Raw genomic sequence first — 19,871 nt, 5'->3', positions numbered from 1 at the left:
CACCGCCACCATGTTAGGCTAGTGACTGGATCCACTGTGGGTTGGGACGGGAGGTGGGGGTGGGGGGAGAAGCTTAGTCTTGGCATAATTATTGCAGTAAAACCCAAACATGCAGCAGCTGGAACCTGTCAGTCAACTCTGCCCCACCTCTCCTGCAGTGGATTCTTTTGAAAGAGATGGGAACTGTTCACCTAATGTTAGTCAGAAAGGAGACTGGGAATAAAGGAGAAGGGGTGCTGGGCCGAGAATACATGTGAATAGTAGTTACACATGGTATGTTCCCTGTGGGAAAGAACCTCGTCCTCCTTTACTTCCAGTTTTCAGTTCCTTTCATTTCTGTGTCCCTATCTGGTCACGGGTATGTAATAATTAAATTTAGATTCTGGAGATGATTAGAAAAAATTCAAGACAACTTTAAGTAATAAGAATGCTATCTGACTCAGTCAAGATGAAATGATTGCTCTAAAGGCAAAAATATACGTTTGATGTATAACATCTAAAATGTTCTTTTTAATTGCTTCTCTAAAATCAGCCTCACTCTCTGTGTTTTTAAATTGAACTTTAGGGTGTCTGTGGGGACTATGGAATCTCATTGAATAGTTGTGTGAGGACTGGCACAAGCAGAAATCAACGTGTTTTCCTCAGATTCAACTTTTATGCCAGATGACCAAGGCGAGAACACAGCCTGGAATTTCACAGAAAGTAGATGTGTGTTATGTTTGTTTTGGAAAAGAAGAATAGTTCAAAAGAGGGTAGATGATACCTTCAGGACCAGGGGTGTGAGGGACGATGCTGGGAGAGTGGAGGGTGAGTGGGTTGGAAAGGGGGAACTGATTAAAAGGATCCACATGTGACCTCCTCCCTGGGAGATGAACGGCAGAGAAGCGGGGGAAGGGAGACTCCGGATAGGCAAGGTATGACAAAATAACAATCTGTGGATTATCAAGGGCTCATGAGGGAGGGGGGAGGAGGGAGGGAGGGGGAAAAAAGAGGACCTGATGCAAAGGGCTTAAGTGGAGAGCTAATGCTTTGAGAGTGATTAGGGCAAAGAATGTACGGATGTGCTTTATACAATTGATGTATGTATATGTGTGGATTGTGATAAGAGTTATATGAGCTCCTAATAAAATGTAAAAAAAAGAAATGTGAATGACTTTGAAAGCTAAAGATGATCTGAATATATCAGAGAGATATTCTAGAATATAGGTCCATCTTAGACCCTAGCAATCCTATCTCTTGGTAAATTCCCAAGATAATTGAGTGCACTTTTACATCAAATGACAGTACAAGTATGTTTATAACACTAAGCATGTGGCCAGAAAGAATTTAAATGTCCAAACATAGTAGGATATGATGGAGTGTCCATATGAGGGAATACTCCTACAGCAGTGCCAGCACTTGTCTGTCAGTTTGTCCTGCTGTGGTGGCTTTCGTGTTGCTATGATAGTGGAATCTATGTAACTACTACTTCATACTGTGGCAGGGTTTCCCACAGTCAGCAGCTTTCAGTGGAACTTCCAAATAACAGACTACAAAGAGGGAATAGGTTGTCCACTTCTGAGGAATTAGCCATCGGAAGCCTTATGAATAGCTGCCGAGCATTGTCAGGTACTATGGAAAATCTTATGAATAACACCAGAATATTGTCAGGTGTGGTGCCAGAAGAGGAGCCTCTTAGGACAGGAGGCAATAAACATAACACTGAGCAAGAGTTGCCCTCTCAGCGTAGTCGACCACAATGACGTGGATGAAGTAAACCTTCTTGGACCTTCATTTTCTGATGAGATGCAATTCAAGAAGGGAGGAAGCAGCTGCAAACATCAATTCACAATGTTAAAATGAACTGTACAAAATATGAATTCAGGAACATTGGAGGTCATCAATAATGAAATGGAATGCAAAAGGATTATTACCCGAGGTATTAGTGAGCTGAAACGGCTGGTATTGCTATTTTGCATCAGAGAATTGTATGATGTGCTGCACCACAAAAGAGGAACAGTGTTTCAGTCACTGTCTAAAAGAATATTTCAAGATCTACAGTGCTGTCTGCGATTGGTTAATATCTGTATGCAGACAAGGAAATTCAATTAACACAACTATATTTAAATTTAAATATTGGTAACTAACGCTGATGATGAAGAAATTGAAGATTCTACACACTTCTTCAGTCTACAATTGATCAAACATGAAATCAAGATCGATTAAATAACACTAACCAACACACATTTTGGTACCTCAAATGTTAGATGTGTTTCTTGGTATATACTGTAATTTACTTCAATTACAAAACTGATATCAGTTTTCCCCTATCAGATCTAGTTTATGAGCTACAGAAACTATGCCAGATTTCATTCTGCCCTCCTATACAAAACCAAAGAGGTTATTTTATAGTAGTTTATGTTGTACTAAATATTCAGGTCAAATTATATTTCACAAGGTGTCCTTTGATCCAAAAATATATTGGAGCAGTGCAAATTCCATGAACTTGGAGGTTTCCACAGTATCACTTTATCTTCCTCTGGAATGGAATAACAGGCAGTTCCAATCTATTATCTTAAAAAGGGCCCAGAAATAAGAATGCTGTACGGTAAATAAGGAGGTCTGGTGACACAGTGGTTTATGTGTTTGCTAACCAGAGTTAACTTTGAGCCCACCAGTTTCTCTGGAAGGAAAGAGGAGACTCTCTGCTCCCATAAAGATTTACAGCCTCTGAAAACCACAGGGGAAGTTCCCCTCTGTTTATAGGGTCACTATGATTCCTCATTAACCAACTGGTAGCGAGTTTGGTACAACAAACAGAAATTCAAATATTCTGAAACAATAAATGGGTCTGTCAGAGTTCAAGCTCCTTTATTAAAATTAAAATGTTCCAGTCTTGTTATAAGATGGCCCAAATTTCTACCTGTGCACAGAAACTCTTAAGAGAAAAGCGATACTTTATTCTTATAAAGAAACTTTGAGTCAACCTCACCTCTGAAACAGTCAGCACAAATGATCCATGGACTTCTATGTATTGAAATGTGTTCTTCAAGGCTTCCTGCATAATTTGGAGAAGGAAAATGTAACTCTTCAGTGTATTTATGAAAATTGCTCTGAAGTCTTACATTTTGATCTTCTAAATTGCCCTCATGCTGCACATATATATATATGTATATATACCTATTCAATTTTCTTTTTAGCTATCCACTCCTCTCAAGCTGCGTCCTGGCTCTGCGGTAGCAACTTGTAGTCTCTGCATAGACGGCACACACTCCCGCACCAAAAAGAAAACCTGCTGCCGCCTAATGGATTCCAACCCATACTGACCCTGAAAAAACAGAATAACTGTCTTTTGGTCTCTAAACCTTTAAACCTTTGAAAGGCTGCAGAGTGACTGATGAGTTTGAACCACTGACCCTATGACTGGCAGCTCAGTGCGCAACCAATGAGCCCCCACGGATCCATATACCGCTCCCCTTGGAAGTCCCTTAATACTCTTTCAAATTATTCAAAAGATGAAGTCCCTTAATCTCTGCAAATATTTCTTACCTTTTTTGTCTTATCCTGTAATTTGTTGGCCTGAATTCCTCTCATATTTAAAAATAGGGGATACATTAATAAATCATAGCTGAAAATATACTGGAACACCATATCTAAGAAAGTAAAACTGATGTGATCTAACCAATGCAATTTTATGGGTCATTGTGCCAAGTAACTCCAGGACGAGCCTAAAAACCAAAACAACAACTTTTGTTGTTGTTGTTGAACTACCTTGTAGAGAGAGAATTTGATTTCCTTTCATGCTAACTCCTTTTATTGATTATATTTAAATTTTTATGCTTTAATTCAGTGCTTTATTTTAGTTATAATACATTAATGAGTTATTTTCACTTAAGTTTTTACATTATAACACAAGTATAATGGCATTCAAGAAAAGAGAGAGATTAAGAAACCTTCCATAATCCTGTCATCCTAATCCAATTACTATTTACATTGTTGCATTCTTTCCAGATCTTTCCCCTCTAAAAATTCATTCATTTTTCCTACCTATTTTACTTAGCAATATGTATCTTAGAGTTCTAAGATTCTTTAAAACTACATTTTCCCCATATGTTTGAAATGAACTTGTCTGCCACGAAAGACTCCAAGTCTACATCAATTTTAGTTTTTATCTTTTTTTTTTTAAGCAAGTGACTCAGACCATTATTTAGATGCATGGGGTGAGGCATCTGGAGGGTTTAAGATGCATTTTAAGATCACTTTCTTAAATTAAGAAGTAAGTTACTCTTATTATTAAAAATTTGCACAAGAAAAAAATAAAAATTATTTTAATTACTTTCCCAAATAAGAGTCAGTACTAACAATTTCTTGAATTTGATTCCAGGGCTGAAATCACACTATATACAAAATTATACCTTGTTTCCCTGCCTCTCACTAATCAGTGAATACATATTCTTCTAGGATACCAAATACTCTTTGAAAACACAATTTTAATAAGTGTAATAAAATCATCTATCATTAGTATATTGCTATTAGTGTATAATGGCACTAGTAATGATAACAGTATCAAATATTTAAAAGAAAAGATGTTTTACCCACAAAATATTTTCATCCACAATATTCTATGTGCATTAAAAGTACAGTTTTAACATAACTGCAAAAACTTCCACCTGTTTTGTTTTTGTTTTTTTTGTTTTTCCCTCATTTAGTTCCAGACAAAGATGACCTATAAATATATTTAAAAAAAATCTTCCAGTGTCTAAGCAGCAGGAGGCACTTAAAAAACATACAGGATCTAGCCTTGAACTCCATGGAAACTACATGAGAGATATTGTCCATACAGGAGATAGTTCAGTAACAGTTTTGAATTGTAAATATCTATTAATTCAAGATTTTTTACAAAAAGGATAAGATAGAAATTATGGAATCTGATATTTTAATATTTAAATTATAAAGCCGAATCATCAAATATCAGAAAAACAGTCTATGACTAATGATAGACAAGTTTAAGGCTTAGCTACACCCCATACAACCTTAGCCTTATATATGAACTCATTGACCCATTTCTAGAAATTTGCCCATCATCAGATTTCTGTGTAGTGCTTCCTGGGTGGTGGCTTCTCTGTGCTGTGGGTCCTGGTGTTGGCACAATCAGTGGGTGACATGGACAACGGCAGCCACAGGGATTCTGTTTTTTCTGACTTTATTCCCTCTGATATAATGGCTAAGTTTCCCCCAAGGCTTTGGGTCATAGTCAGAGAGGAGGAATTCTGATATTTCCTACTCTAAGAACTGTCAAATTTCCTTCCTTGAGCTTCCCTTTATCCCAGGACTGTTAAATGGGAAAGATAAGGAGGTAGGGAGGGAACAACCATTCTCTTGTGGGAAAATACCTACCCCTCTCACTAGGAGAGAGCTTATTCTCATGATTCCAAGAAGGCAATGACAAATTAATCCATCTTGGCTTTTCGCTCAGATTTTGAGTCACATTCTCTTACCCTGGATTTTCCAAGCACAGCAATAGATGCCCCATAGATAAACAGGTCAGAAGATCTCTGAGAACTAATATAGAATGATGCTACATTTTTTAAACAAAAACGGATAAATACAAATTTAAAATATGTATAATTGGGTTAGCTTAACTTCAACTAAATTTATTTCTAAAGGGGTTTAAACAAAACACAAAACATTTTGTGTTAACACTCAACTTCAGGCTGCTGTTGTGGAGAACTGAGGCCAGAGGAAGACAGGACGTGTACAATCAGGGTGAGGCACACCATCCAAGTTATACCCTCCTTGCCTGTCTTCTGTTCTGTAAATCCATTAGAGTGAAAGTGTCTTCTGACTTGAAAGCAAAGCTTCAATTAAAATGCCAGGATATACTATAATTTCCCAAATCCGTATGTTCACCAAATAATTAAGGGGATTAGTATCCAGCTTCATGGCTATTAACATTTCATCATGACTGATGCAGACAAGTGCTTGTAAGCATGAAGGTCCCTGGGCAGTGTGTTTCAGCTTCATTCTCACATTGAACATATTATGCAAAGTGAAATTCCATGTGTTATGAGTATAATGGTAAATGCAACTATGAGTTAATGATACCAGTGAAAATAAACCAATGCATAGCCACTTTGTTAAATATGCACATTATTTCTGACAATGTAGGCAGAAATAAGGTTATTGTGAGAAATCTGTATCTATGTTGACCTACCTTCATGGTCTAAGATGCAGCCAGCATCTCATACCTTCTAATATAACTTTGCCTTTGCCATCTTTCCCTGAAAAATGAAAGGAAACTGTAATTGTGTGAATTAGCACTACTGGGAATGGAGAGAACTGTATACTTCCCTTCAACTACCCGTGATATTCTTGGGGTTCTTAGAGATTTTATAACAATGCATAACGCAATAGTATTTAGAACACTTGAACATACTGTGTATGCTTGTGTATAAGCAGAGTTTTGTGCTAAAATTAGGTGCCTCGGCTGATATTTGGGTCAGCTTATATTCGAGTATATATGGTATGTTGCCATCATCATTTCCAAAACATTTTCTTTGTACTTGAGCCCTTGGTAGGAGCTCATCTTTTTCCCCCTCCCACCTTCATGAATCCTTGATCAATTATGTTTTATTATTGTTATTTTGTATCTTACACTGTCCATTGTCTCCCTTTGCCCACATTTATATTAATCGTCCCCCTTGGTGGTGGGTGGATGTTATATATCCAACCTTGTAATCATTCCCCCTTTCTCTCCATCCCCCTCTTCCCCTATCACATCACTTGTTTCTGAGGGGGTTATCTGTCCATGTGTGAAACTTCTGTTCAGGTCTTTTGCCCATCTCCTCAATGAGTTATTTGTTTTTTTCTTGGTGTTGGCTAGCAGAATGTTGTAGTTTTTATAAGGCCCTTGTCTAATGTATCATTGCGAGGAAATGTTTTCCCAGATTCTGGGCTCTTTTGTTACTCTCTTGGCAGTCTTTCGATGTACACAGGTGTTTTACCTTCAATATATTCCACTTGTCCATTTGTGCCTCTTCTCTTTTTTTTAATCTGTCCCTATTTCCAATAGTCTATGTATGCCCTGTGCCAAAGTTCTTAGGTTTGTCCCAATTCCCTCATTGATACCCCTAATAATTTGGGGTTTTACCTCAAGGTCTCTGATCCACCTCGACTTTATTCTTGTAAATGGAGTGAGGTAAGAGTCTTACTCAATTTTTCTGCAGGTAGATATCCATTTTTCCCCCAGCCACACTTGTTTAAGAGGGTATCTGCTTCCCATTTGATATTTTTTGACCTTTATCAAAGATCAGTTTTCTGTATGCCGATGATTTTGTTTCTGGGTTTTCAGTTCTTTTTCATTGGTCTGAATATCTGTCACTATACCAGTACCAGGATGTTTTGACCACTGTGACTATATAGCAGGTGCTAAATTGAGGTAAAGGAACCCCTCTGACTTTGTCCATCTTCTTGAGGAGTTCTCTAATTCTGGGCTTCTTCCTCCTCCATATGAAATTGACAGTCAGTTTTTCCAATTCTTTGAAGAAGGACCTTGGTATTTGTATCAGGATAGAATTAAGCTTGGGCAGGATTTATATCTTTACTATATTAAGTCCTTCAATCCACGAGCATGGAATATCCTTCTATTTGTGGAGGTCACTTGGTTTCTTATAACTCTTGGGTTCTGTAGTTCTCATACAAGTCTTTTTTTTCTTTGGTAGATATATCCCTACATATTTCAATATGTGCATGGCTATTGTGAAGGGTATTACCTTTCTGATCTCTTCTGTGGACTTTCTCTCTCTCTCTCTCTCTCTCTCTCTCTCTCTCTATATATATATATATATATATATATATATATATATATTCAGTCTGATAAACTTCTGTTTGTTGATCTTGTATCCTGCCACTCTGCCATATTCTTCTATCTTCTCCAACGCTCCTCTTATGGAGTTTTTGGGGTTTTCCATATATAAAATCATATCATCTGTGAATAACAATAATTTCACCTCTTCTTCCCCCAGACAAATAACTTAATGTATTTACTTTGCCTTATGTTGCTACCTAGGACCTACAGTACAATGTTAAATAGAAGTCGTGACAAGGGACATCCTTGTCTGGTTCCCTTTTTCAGTGGGAATGTTTTAGTCTTTTCTCCATTGATTACTATGTTGGCTATTGATTTTTCATTTGTGACTTGTATTATATTGAAGAATTTTCCTTCCATTTCATATCTTCTTGAATGTCTTAAACAGGAATGGGTATTGGATGTTGTCAAATATTTTTCCTGGATCTATTGATATTATCATGTGGTTCTTACCCTTTTTCTTGTCAAAGCAGTGAATAATGTTAATTTACTTTCAGATGTTGAACCATCCCTGCATCCCTGAAATTAATGAATCCCAGTTGGTCATGATGAATTATTCGTCTTATTTGCTGTTGTATTCTATTGGTCAATATTTTGTTAAGGATTTTTTCATTGATATTCATTAATGATATCAGTCTATAGTTCTCAATTCTTGTGGGATTCTTGCCCACTTTAGGTATCAGTGTTATATTAGCTTCATATAAAATGTTTGGGAGTTTGCTGTCTTTCTTATTGCTCTAGAAGAGTTTTGTAGGATTAGTGTCAGTTCTCTCCTGAATGCTTGGTAGAATTATCCTGTGAAGCCATCTAGCCCAGGGTATTTTTTTAGTTGGCAGTCCCTTGAGGGTCTTATCTGTGTCTTCTATTACTATAGGTCTGTTCAGGTTCTTGACATCCATCTGGGATAATCTAGAGAGGCATTGCTTTCTAAATATTTGTCCATGTCTTCAAAGTTGTTGAATTCATTGTAGTACAGGCCTTCGCAGTACTGTGTAATTAACCTCTTAATTTCATTGGAGTCTGTTTTAATGTCCCCTGTTTCATCCCTCATCCTGGATATTGATGTTTGTTCCTTCCTTTCTTTGCTTAGCTTTGTCAAAGGACTACTGATTCTGTCAATCCTGTCAAAGAACCAGCTTTTTGCTGCATTGATATTTTGCAGTTTTCCTGTTGTCCCACTCATTTATCTCTGCCTTGATTTTTAATATTTCTTTTCTTTTCCTATTAGTAGGATTAGTCTGTTAACTCTGCTCTATTTGCTAGAGGTTTTTGACAGTGTTGACAGTCATGAGTCTCTTCCTTTTTCATGTGTGCATTTATCACTATCAAGCTTCCTCTGATAACTGTTTTTGCTCTGTCTTAAAGGTTATAGTATGTTGTATTCTCATTCTCATTGGTTTCTAAAATTTTCCTAATTTCATCTCTGATCTAGGTCAGCACCCACTCGTTTTGCAATAGGGAGTTATTCATCCTCCAATTATTTGACTTGTTTACTTAATGGTCCTCTTGTTGATTTCTAGGCTTATTATGGTCCTAGAGTGAAGTCTGATTTATCTCTAGGTGTGTGCATTTAATCAGGCTCTACTTGTGTCGCAGTATGTGGTTCATCTTTGAGTAGGTGCCATGTGTACCTGAAAAAAATGTGAATTTTTATATTTTGATGAAGAGTTCTAAAAATATCTATTAGGTAAAGTCACCTATTTATACAGTTTAGTTCTCTGGCTTCCTTGTTAAGCTTCTTTCCCTGTGACCCATCTTTATCTCAGAACAATGTATTAAAGTCACCTACTATGATCTGGAACTTCTTTTTTCATCTTTTAGAGGGTTTCATTGACGAATTTACTGATCCCTTGAGCATTATATGATGCCCCTCCTTATCTCTTGTTATACCTTGCACTTTGGGATCAGTTTTGTCAGAGATTAGGATTGCAACCCCAGCTCTTTTGTTAATTGCTGTTTGCTTGGTATATTTTTTGTCAGCTTTAATTCTCAATCTATTTTTGTCTGCGAACTTGAAATGTTTCTCCTGTAGACAACAGATCGCTGAGTCATGTTTTCTAAGTCTGTCTGCTAGAGTTATTTTAGTGGGTGAGTTCAGTCTATTGACAGAGTTATTATATCCATCTGTGGACTCTGTGATGTCCTCTCTTAACTTTGGTGTGGAGTATTTACCTCCCTCCCTTCTTGTCAGTGCATTGTGTGTATGTTTGGGGGTGGGGAAGGGGTTCAATTCTGCCTTCTTTTCATTGTTGAGCTAATGTTATGTTGGGGACTGTTTTTGTTGTGTTGACCTCTGGATGGAGTTACTCTATTTGGTGGTCTCCTATTTGTGCTTGATGAGTGTTGTTCTTCTGACAACAGAAGGTTGGTAAGGATTTTTTTATAGATCTGTTTTTTTATTTTTTATTTTTTTTCTAACAAAATCATAGGAACAGGTTTAATGTAATATGGAATGCAAATTAGACCCAATAATAAAAGTACTTCAACCTAAAGAGGCTTAAATGGGGCAGTAACCAGGATCAGTACCATTTATAATGAGTCACATGAAAAAAAGCTTCCAACTCTTAAAAAATATAACAGATGCTGTTGATACATTTAACTATTCAATTTTGTAATACTCCATATTTTTTTTTCATAAAAAAATGTTATTTCGGGAGGTTTCAAATAACCACGGGAAGAAAACAAGTATACACCAAGATTTGCTAGTTTCCTGTTACATAGTATTCTTAGTTCATTATATTTGCTATTCAGTATGTAAACATGCTTAGCTATACATTCAAATGTTTACTTGAAATTTTATCACATTTTATAAGTTAATTTTCATGTCTACTCCTTTAACCTGACCATATTGTTTGCCGCTATTAAGAAAAAAGCTTGGTAATGTACATTTAGTTATATCTAACTTATCTGATACATGTAATTGGTATTTGGGAAATGATACATACCTAACTCGTATTTGATTACCATATATACTAATGTATAAGCCAAGTTTTTCAGCACATTTTTAGTGTTTTTATGGTAAAATTAGGTGCCTTGGTTGATATTTGGGTTGGCTTATACTTGAGTATATATGATAAATATATACTTTAAAAGTAATTTTCAAATTTGATAAACACTTTTAAACGTACCTTTCAAAAAATCATTTTATTGGGGGCTCGCACAGCTTGTACCAGCGTACCTATTTTTTAATGAACCAGTACAGAGAGCAGACATTTAACGCCTTACCTATGATTACAAAGAAATAAAGCCAAACTTTAGAAAAATACAATGCAAGAAAAAATTCAAGTTAAAAATATATTCCTTTGGTTAAAAACCATACCCTTTATAGTATCCATCTATGATCTAAATTCACAGCATGTCCCACCAACCCCCCCAAATTTTCTGCCATTATATTTGCAATATAATCAATTTTTTTCAGTCCCATATTTTTAGAGGTCACTGAGTTGCAGCAAGAAAATAATTTAATTCTTGGAAGAGTATAGTACATAGCCTTGTTGCATTAGCTCCTTTGGAGATGTCTTCTTAAAATATTTTTATTTTAGAAATCTCCGACACATGTAGTTTTCTTCAGATACTGTATATCCAAACTTTTTATAGAAACCAACGTTTTGTGGTAGGCATTCAAGTGTAATCTTGTAACAGTTCAGGTTCTTGCTTAGCAAAGTAAGGGTTGATAATAACAATTTGCCAAGCTGCTTTCCTCTGCATTCATCACTAATGACCACATCTTCTACTCTTCCTCTCTTAGCACAGGAATGAATAAATTTATGCTCTACTATCAGAGTTGCTGTAGCAACAATCCGTCCAAGAGTCACATCTTCCACAACTGTAACATAATAATCTCCAGATTTCTTCATGTGCTCAAAAGATTTCATAAATTGCTCAGGGTTGACAAATCCAGTCTCTGTCAGCTGACCCAGTAACTTAAGAAAACCTCTATCTAAATCAGCAGTACAAAGAGGCCTTAGAACCAAGCCTTCGCCAGGATGTGCTGGAGAAATGGCTGGAGAAAACATAGCTGTATTCTGGCTCCAGTCCACTTCTTTCAGTAGATTGGGGTCAAACAGAGGAGTTTCATCAGGTTTCATTGCTGCAAGAAGTTCTCCTCGCCCTCACAGGCCACGGACCGGCGATCCTCTCCCGGCCCGCGGGACCCCAACCTGGCGGCGTGCACCGTCAGATCTGTTTTTTTTAAATGTATTCTTTGAGTTTTTCCTTTTCTGGGAAGGTCTTATTTCTCCATGTATCTTGATAGATAGGTTGGTGGGTGTGGTAGTTACATAATCTGGTGTCAATTTAAGACTTTAAATGAAGGGACGGAGTCTAGCCTGTCAATCAGGTTGTATCTTGATTACCTCATTTGGACCCACTAAGGAGATAAATAGCTTGGTGGAGGCAGGACACTCACACTTTCCCTTTGCGACATTCCTGATGACAGACCACTGGCGCTCCGGTGGTGCAGTCAGCACTCTGAAGCTGGAGAAGACATATGGAGACCCACACCAGCGCTGAGAAGCTTCACCACCACTGGATTCACAATACTTGCCACCCACTGGCATGTGATCTTCCTGCATTCGATATTATTGCATGATTGTGTGAGTCTAAAGAGGAATTTATGGACTAGATAAACATGTAGAGTAATATTGGACTTATGGAGTTGATCTGGACTGGGCTGGGATATTTTCTTAAAGTAGAATTGCCCTTTTATATAAAATTCCCTCTTACACACGAGTGTCCATGAATTTGCTTCTCTAGTCTACCCAGACTAACAAAGAGGGGTAGAGGGTTCTTGGGTTGGCATTGTTCTCTTTCAACCTTTTGAAGATGTTATACCACTCTCTCTTCTTCGTTGTGTCTGCTGATTGGCCTGAGCCTACTCTTCTCTGAGTACCTTAATAGGTGACTTCCTCCCCCCCCCCCCAGCTGCTCTTATGATTTTCTTCTTTTCCTCAAAGTTGGATAGTTTACCTATTGTGTACCTTGGTCACTTCTTCCTGGATTTCAGTCTAGGTGGTGTCCTTTCTGCTCCTGAATGGCTTCTGATTCTCATTCATTAAGCTGAAGAAGTTTTCCTCTAGGAATCCCCTCACTATTTTTGCAGTTGAATTCTTGGCTGTGTCTTGTTCAAGTGATGCAATTATTCGAATGTCACTCCTCCTCATAGCACCATACATTGTTCTTAGGTTTTCTTCAGCTTCTTTCATTTACTTGTTTGACTGTCTTTCCCATTTGTTGGTCTGCCTTATTGTTCTTGAGGTCACAGGTATGGTTCTTCACTTCTAGTCTTTTGGAGATATCTGTTAACTTGTTATTTGCTTTTGTTATCTCTTCCCTTAACTTTTGTATTTCCCTTTAATGCTTGTCCCTTAATTCTTATATTTCCTTTTGGTGTCTGGCCTTTACTCCTCTATCATTTTATCTGTTTCCTGTGTTGCTTCCCATATGACTCCAAGCAGAATTCTGAAGATTTTGTTCTGTGGTAGATCAACCTCTGCTTCTTCGAAGCATGCTGTTTGATTCAGGATATCCTCCAACATTGCATTTTATTTTTCCTGTTTGTTTGTTTTATCCATTGGGGTTGTTGGGGCTTGTGGCTGTCTTCATGTCATTTTAGAGAAGCTTGGCGCCATTGTTCAGAGTCAAAGTACACTGGGCCTCTTTGGGAGGCTCAGATGAATGCTTCTGCAGACTGTCTGTCTGTAGCCAACTGTGCTGGGGGGTCGGGCTATTGCTGTTTCCCACTGGTATTTCACTCTCCCTAGCCAAACTGGATTCTGGTTTTTGGAGGGTAAGTTGGATGGCCTTCCCTGGGGAGGCAGGTTGTATAGCTGCAGGTGGCAAGGGTGGTGCTGCACCAGTTGATCACATGGGAAGCTGTGGTGGTGTGGTCCACTGGAAGCATGGGGCACCTTGCAGCATGTGTGGGTATGCCCACTGTGGCATGGGGTGCCCCAGAAGATGAATGGGAGTGCCCGCTGAGGCATGGTGAGGGTGGGGATGGATTATTACATCTAACTCTAAAAATAAAATGTTGGGATTTTTTGCTTTATCTGTCTTCTGTCCATTAAATATTTAATGATACTTTTTTGTTTGTTCATTTATAATTATATCATTTATTATGAAACAAATATCAAAATGGAAGCATGAGCCCTGTAAAACAAAATTGGTAAAGTCAAGTTTTCATTATAAGAGATCAGCAGGATATATATTGATTGTTGAAACAGCTTATTTCATGGCTTCACTTTCTTTTCTGCAGAATATATGAAATATTACTTTTCTGAAACATGTGATACATAGTAAAAATCTTAGTACCCTGCATCCAATAAATATTTTATAATCCAGTTCATCCCATTTCATTAAAGTGGCATACTTAATTTTTGCATTTAATTTCTAATATGTATTATACTAAAAACCTACTGCCATTGATTTGATTGCAGATGCAGCCTGCAGTGTGGATTACAACTCATAATGACCCTATAAAAGTTTCCAAAGTTGTGAATCTTTATAGAAACAGGTGGCTTTATCTTTCTTCCCAGAGTGGATGGTGGATTTGAACCACTGCCCATGTGGTTAGCAGTTCAGCACTTACCTGACAGCATCGCCAGGGATAATAGGTACACGTTTAAAACAGTCACATTTAAGTACAAGTTGCAGCATGGATAGCTAAAACACATACAAACACATTACATATCCCATTCAAGTGGCTAAGTAAGCAGAGGATCGGGCATCACAGATTATCACGGTTTGGGGTCTCTGAATGTTTTAATCTGGCTCTGTTCACTGGAAGTCATTATTTTCTGGGTAGATTAGAGTTTTTTCATCTGTGGATATTTGCATAGCAGAGGTGCTACAAGAACTGTGGGAAAATAAGGAATGTTAATAAATAGACTGATGAAGGGGAATACTATTTTTTCACAGACATTGACATGTCAATACAATAGAACAGTGTGTTCAATGGTGCTTAGAAGTCATAGCACTCAGTTTCATTTAAGAGAGTTTAGGATGATTCCTAAAATGATCACATATTTACATTACATATATCCTCAAATGAAGAAAGAATAAACGAGTTAGCTTTTTCTAGGTCAAATATAACTTCTGATTCAACTCCTTGTGAGCTATTCAATAAGTTAGCCTCAGGAGGCAAGCAGAGTAAATTGTTTTGTTGATCTTAACATTTTATTTCAAGATTCATTTATATTTGGAGATTCTGTATGATTATTTCCATTCTCTGATTTCAAAAAGAATAGCAACTATGGGTAAAAACTAGCAGTGTAAGTAGCAAGAAGCTACAATAATAAAATATCCCTGTTGAGGATTAAGATCCTAAAATCATTTAATAGATTACAAATCATTCCACAGTGATACAGCGAGTAATATCTATTCTCAATACTCAAATCAATAGCTAAACTCCTAAGATAAAAGTTTTCTTGGGGAAAAAAGAATTTGGTTTTTGAAATATTGGTCTGAGCTGTATATTATATTAGACTTGCCTCTGGGAACAGTTTTCCATTGTAATTCACATTATGAAACAACTGCAGTTGATTAGAAGGGCCCCCCTGATCCAAATAGTAATTTGTAATTGAGACTGAAAGCTAGATTTGTTATTACCTTTGGCTCACGAAGATGGCTTCCTGGTCCTATACTATTTTTATGATCATTGGTTGTAGTGCCTTTAAACCTAGGGGTGTTAATCTTCTAGCACTATATCAAACAATATTCTGTTGTGATCTACAGGGTTTCCCTTGGTTGAGTCTTGGAAGTAGGTTGCTAGACCTTTTTGTCTAAACTAACGTAATCTAAATCCCTCTGAAACATGTCCACAATGATTAGTCCAAAACCATTTCAAGAGATAGCATATGATCAAGAACCAATGGCATATGAGGAAGAAGTCCATGATGCACTGAAGGCATTAGCCCCAAACAAGGCAACATAAATTGACAGAACACCAAGAGAAATGTTCCAACAAGCTAACAAAGCACTGGGAACACTCACTTGTCTATGTCAAGAAGTTTGGAAGACAGCTACTTGGTCAATTGACTGGAAGAAATCCACATTTGTATCCATCCCAAAGAAAGGTAACCCAATACAAAGCTCAAATTAGAGAGCATTATCACTGATATCACAAGCAAGTAAAAGTTTGCTGAATTTCATTCAACAACAGTTACAGTAATACATCGACAGGGAGTGACCAGAGTTTCAGGACAATGTAGACCAAATTGTAAAGAATATTCAACGAATATCATTTGTGATATCAGATGGATCTTGGCTCAAAGTAGAGTGCCAGAAGGATGCTTAGTCGTGTATCATTGATGCTTAGTCGTGTATCACCACGTCCAGTCTTGGCATAGACAATGGTACACTATGCCAAGCTGTGTGGGCCATAATAAACTAGATAACCATGAAAAGAATGGGAATTCCAGAATGCGTCATTGTGCTCATGTGTCTCCTGGACTTGAATCAAAAGGCAGTTATATAAACAGAAAAAAGGCATACTGCATGGCCTATGCAAGAGATTTGGTAGAGAGTTATCTAGCCAACTGATTTGAAGAGATCTATATTTGTGTCCATTCCAAAGAAAGGTGACCCAACAAAATTAAAATGTCAAGCAATATTATTAATATTACATGCAAGTAAAATTTGTCAAGGACATAGGTTTTAATGGGTGCAGCAGTATGTTGACAGGAGTTGCCAGAAATTAAAGCTGGATTCAGAAAATGAGATGGAAAAGGGGATATTATAGCTGATGTCATATGTTGTCCGAAAGTAGTACCAGAAAGATGTTTGCTTGTGTTCTATGGACTATGCAGAGACAGTTGACTGTGTAGATCATAAAAAATATGGGTAACATTGAAAAGAATTCTAATTCCAGAACTCATGTTTGTGCTCCTGTGGAAACTTCCCATAGACCAAGAGGCCATTGTTTCAACAGAAAAAGGAGAAACTGTATGGTTAAAAATCAGTAGAGCTTAAAAATCAGGGTTTTACTTTTCAAGACACTTATTCAATCTGTATGCTGAGAAAATAATCCATAGGTTGAATTATATGAAGAAGGATACAGTATAAGGATTAGAGGAATACTTTTTAAGAACCTGGCTTGCTGAAAGTGAAGAGGGTCTGTAGCACTTACTGATGAGGATCAAAGATGCAGCCTGCAGTGTGGATTACAACTCACTGGAAAGGAAACCAGCATCCTCACAACTAGACAAACATATAAAATCAGTCTAAACAGAGACAAGATAGAAGTTGTCATGATTTCATTTTACATGGATCTACAAACAACATTCATGGAAGTAGCAATAAAAAAATCAAAGGGCATATTGCATTGGGAAAATCTACTGCAAAATATCGCTTCAAAGTGTTAAAGAAAAAAGATGTCGAAGGCTGAGCATGATAGTGGGACAAGGGGAAATAAAAGGAAATAGAAGAAAGAGCTAGGAGGCAAAGGACATTGATAGAGGTCTAAATATAGGCATGTACACATGTAAATATATTTATAAATGATGATGGGGAAATAGATCTCTGTGCATGTATTTATAGGTTTAGTATTAAGGTAGCAGATGGACATTGGACCTCCACTCAAGTATCCCCTCAATGCAAGAACATTTTTTTCTATTAAATTGGCATTCCATGACGTTCATCTTCCCAACACAATCGCTGAAGACAAAGTGGGTGAATAAGCAAATGTGGTGAATAAAGCTGATGGTGCATCTAGAGTCTTAAGGACTTGAAGGGAAACAAGCGGCCATCTAGCTGAGAAGCAACAAAGCCTACATGGAAGAAGCACACCAGCCTGTGTGATCACAAGGTGCCGAATGGATTAGTTATCAGGCATCAAAGAACAACAAATCATATCACTGTGTTCTCACTTCCCCAATATGATTGCTGAAGACAAACGGGTGCATAAGCAAATGTGGTGAAGAACGCTGATGGTGCTTGGCTATCAAAAGATATAGTGTCTAAGGTCTTAAAGGCTTGAAGGTAAAAAGCAGCCATCTAGCTCAGAAGCAACAAAGCCCACACGGAAGAAGCACACCAGCCTGTGTGATCACGAGGTGTCAAAGGGATCAGGTATCAGGCATCAAAGAACAAAAAATCATATCATCGTGAATGAGGGGGAGTGTGGAGTGGGGTCCCAAAGTCCATCTGTAGGCAACTGGACATACCCTTCCAGAAGGGTTGCACTGAGGAGATGAGCCAGTCAGGGTACAGTGTAGCTACAATGAAACATACAACTTTTCTCTCGTTCCTAAATGCTTCCTCCCATCCCCCCACCCCCACTATCATGATCCCAATTCTGCCTTACAAATCTGGCTAGATCAGAGGATGTACATTGGTACAGATAGGAACTGGAAACACAGGGAATTCAGGACGGATGATCCCTTCAGAAGAAGTGGTGAGAGTGGCGATACCAGGAGGTTAGAGGGAGGGTGGGGTGGAAAGGGGGAACTGATTACAGGGATCTACCTATAACCTTCTCTGCGGGGGATGGACAACAGAAAAGCAGGTGAAGGGAGACATTGGACAGTGTAAGATATGACAAAATAATAATTTATACATTATCAAGGGTTCATGAGGGAGGGGGGAATAGGGAGGGAGGAGGGGAAATGATGAGCTGATGCCAATGGCTTAAATGGAGAGCAAATGTTTTGAGAATGATGATGGCAATGAATGTACAAATGTGCTTTACACAATTGATGTATGTATGCATTGTGATACGAGTTGTATGAGCCCCCAATAAAATTATTTAAAAATAAATAAATGAGAACAAAAATAGATTTTTGCTGATCTTCAAAAGAAAAAAAGGATAAAGATGTCACTTTGAGGACTGTGTCAGACCCAAACCATGCTATTTTCGATCACTTCATAACCATGTGAAAGTTCGACAATGAATAAAGAAAACTGAAGAACATTTGATATATTTGAGCTATGAGGTGGGAGAAGGATATTCAAAGTACTGTGGATTGTTAGAAGAACAAACAAATCCATCATGACAGAAGTACAGCCAGAATGTTCCTTAAAAGCAAATAGGGCAAGACTTCACCTCACGTACTTTGGACAAATTATCAGGAAAGACTAGTTCCTAGAAAAGGATTCATGCTTGGTAAAGTAGAGGGTGTGTTAGACAGGATTCTCTAGAGAAACAAAACCAGAACGCTAATAATTTTATATATATAGATATAGACATATAGATATAGATAGATAACATAAGAAATAAACAGTTAATTAAATTATAAAGCAGTACAAATGGCTCAGTGCAACTCACTCCTGTGAGACACTGGAAATCCTTCAAGTCTTGAGGGCCACAGGTATTCCTCCATAGAGTGATTCAGGCTATCTGGGCACAGGCAGCAAACAGCAAGGCAGGTCACCAACAGTCAGCCAGATGACAGGATCTGACAGTCCCCAGCTCAGGAGATGTAAATTCCAATGGTGTGGGGAAACAGTTTGACGAAACCTCAAATTACAGTGACACAGTCCACGAGTTAGGTGTCCCACAGGTAGGGTAGCTTGCAAATTGAGGCAAAGAACAAGCAAAGCAGCCACACACTGCTCTGATGATAAAAGAGAAAAAGCCAAGAGAGGTGATGCTTGCCAAGCCATTTATCTCTCCGCTCTTCAATTATCCCCACATGTGTTTATCGGCCAGGTCAGCACAATAAACTAACTACCTCAGAGTGTCAGCACAAAAGAGGAAGAAAATGAGATGGACTACCCCACTGATTGCAACAATATGCTACAACATTACAATTTTGAGGATGGCACAGGTACTGTTTCCATATTTGGTATATGGGTTCAATTTGAGTCAAAACCAACTCAAGGGCACTTAACAAGAGTAATAACAACGACTGGCCCTGCTGATGAAATATTTTATTCTCTCACCAAGGGACGATTCACAAACCGTTGTTATTATTAAGCTGAAAATGTCCTGGCATCCTAGTGGCTTCATTTGGTGCCAAGAATGCACCACTGGCTATCACATGGATTGTGGCCTTTTGTTCCTCATCTCACAGATCCAAACTGCTGC

General features: G+C 37.9%; 1 pseudogene; it reads right to left on the bottom strand.

The window, feature by feature from the left end:
• Positions 1 to 10,971: 10,971 nt before the first annotated feature.
• On the bottom strand, positions 10,972 to 12,017 carry LOC142447158 (glucosamine 6-phosphate N-acetyltransferase pseudogene; annotated as a pseudogene).
• Positions 12,018 to 19,871: the final 7,854 nt, after the last annotated feature.

This window comes from Tenrec ecaudatus, chromosome 4, assembly GCF_050624435.1.
Source record: "Tenrec ecaudatus isolate mTenEca1 chromosome 4, mTenEca1.hap1, whole genome shotgun sequence".
In the NCBI taxonomy this organism is placed as follows: Eukaryota; Metazoa; Chordata; class Mammalia; order Afrosoricida; family Tenrecidae; genus Tenrec; species Tenrec ecaudatus.
This window is presented reverse-complemented; position numbering and strand designations above follow the sequence as displayed.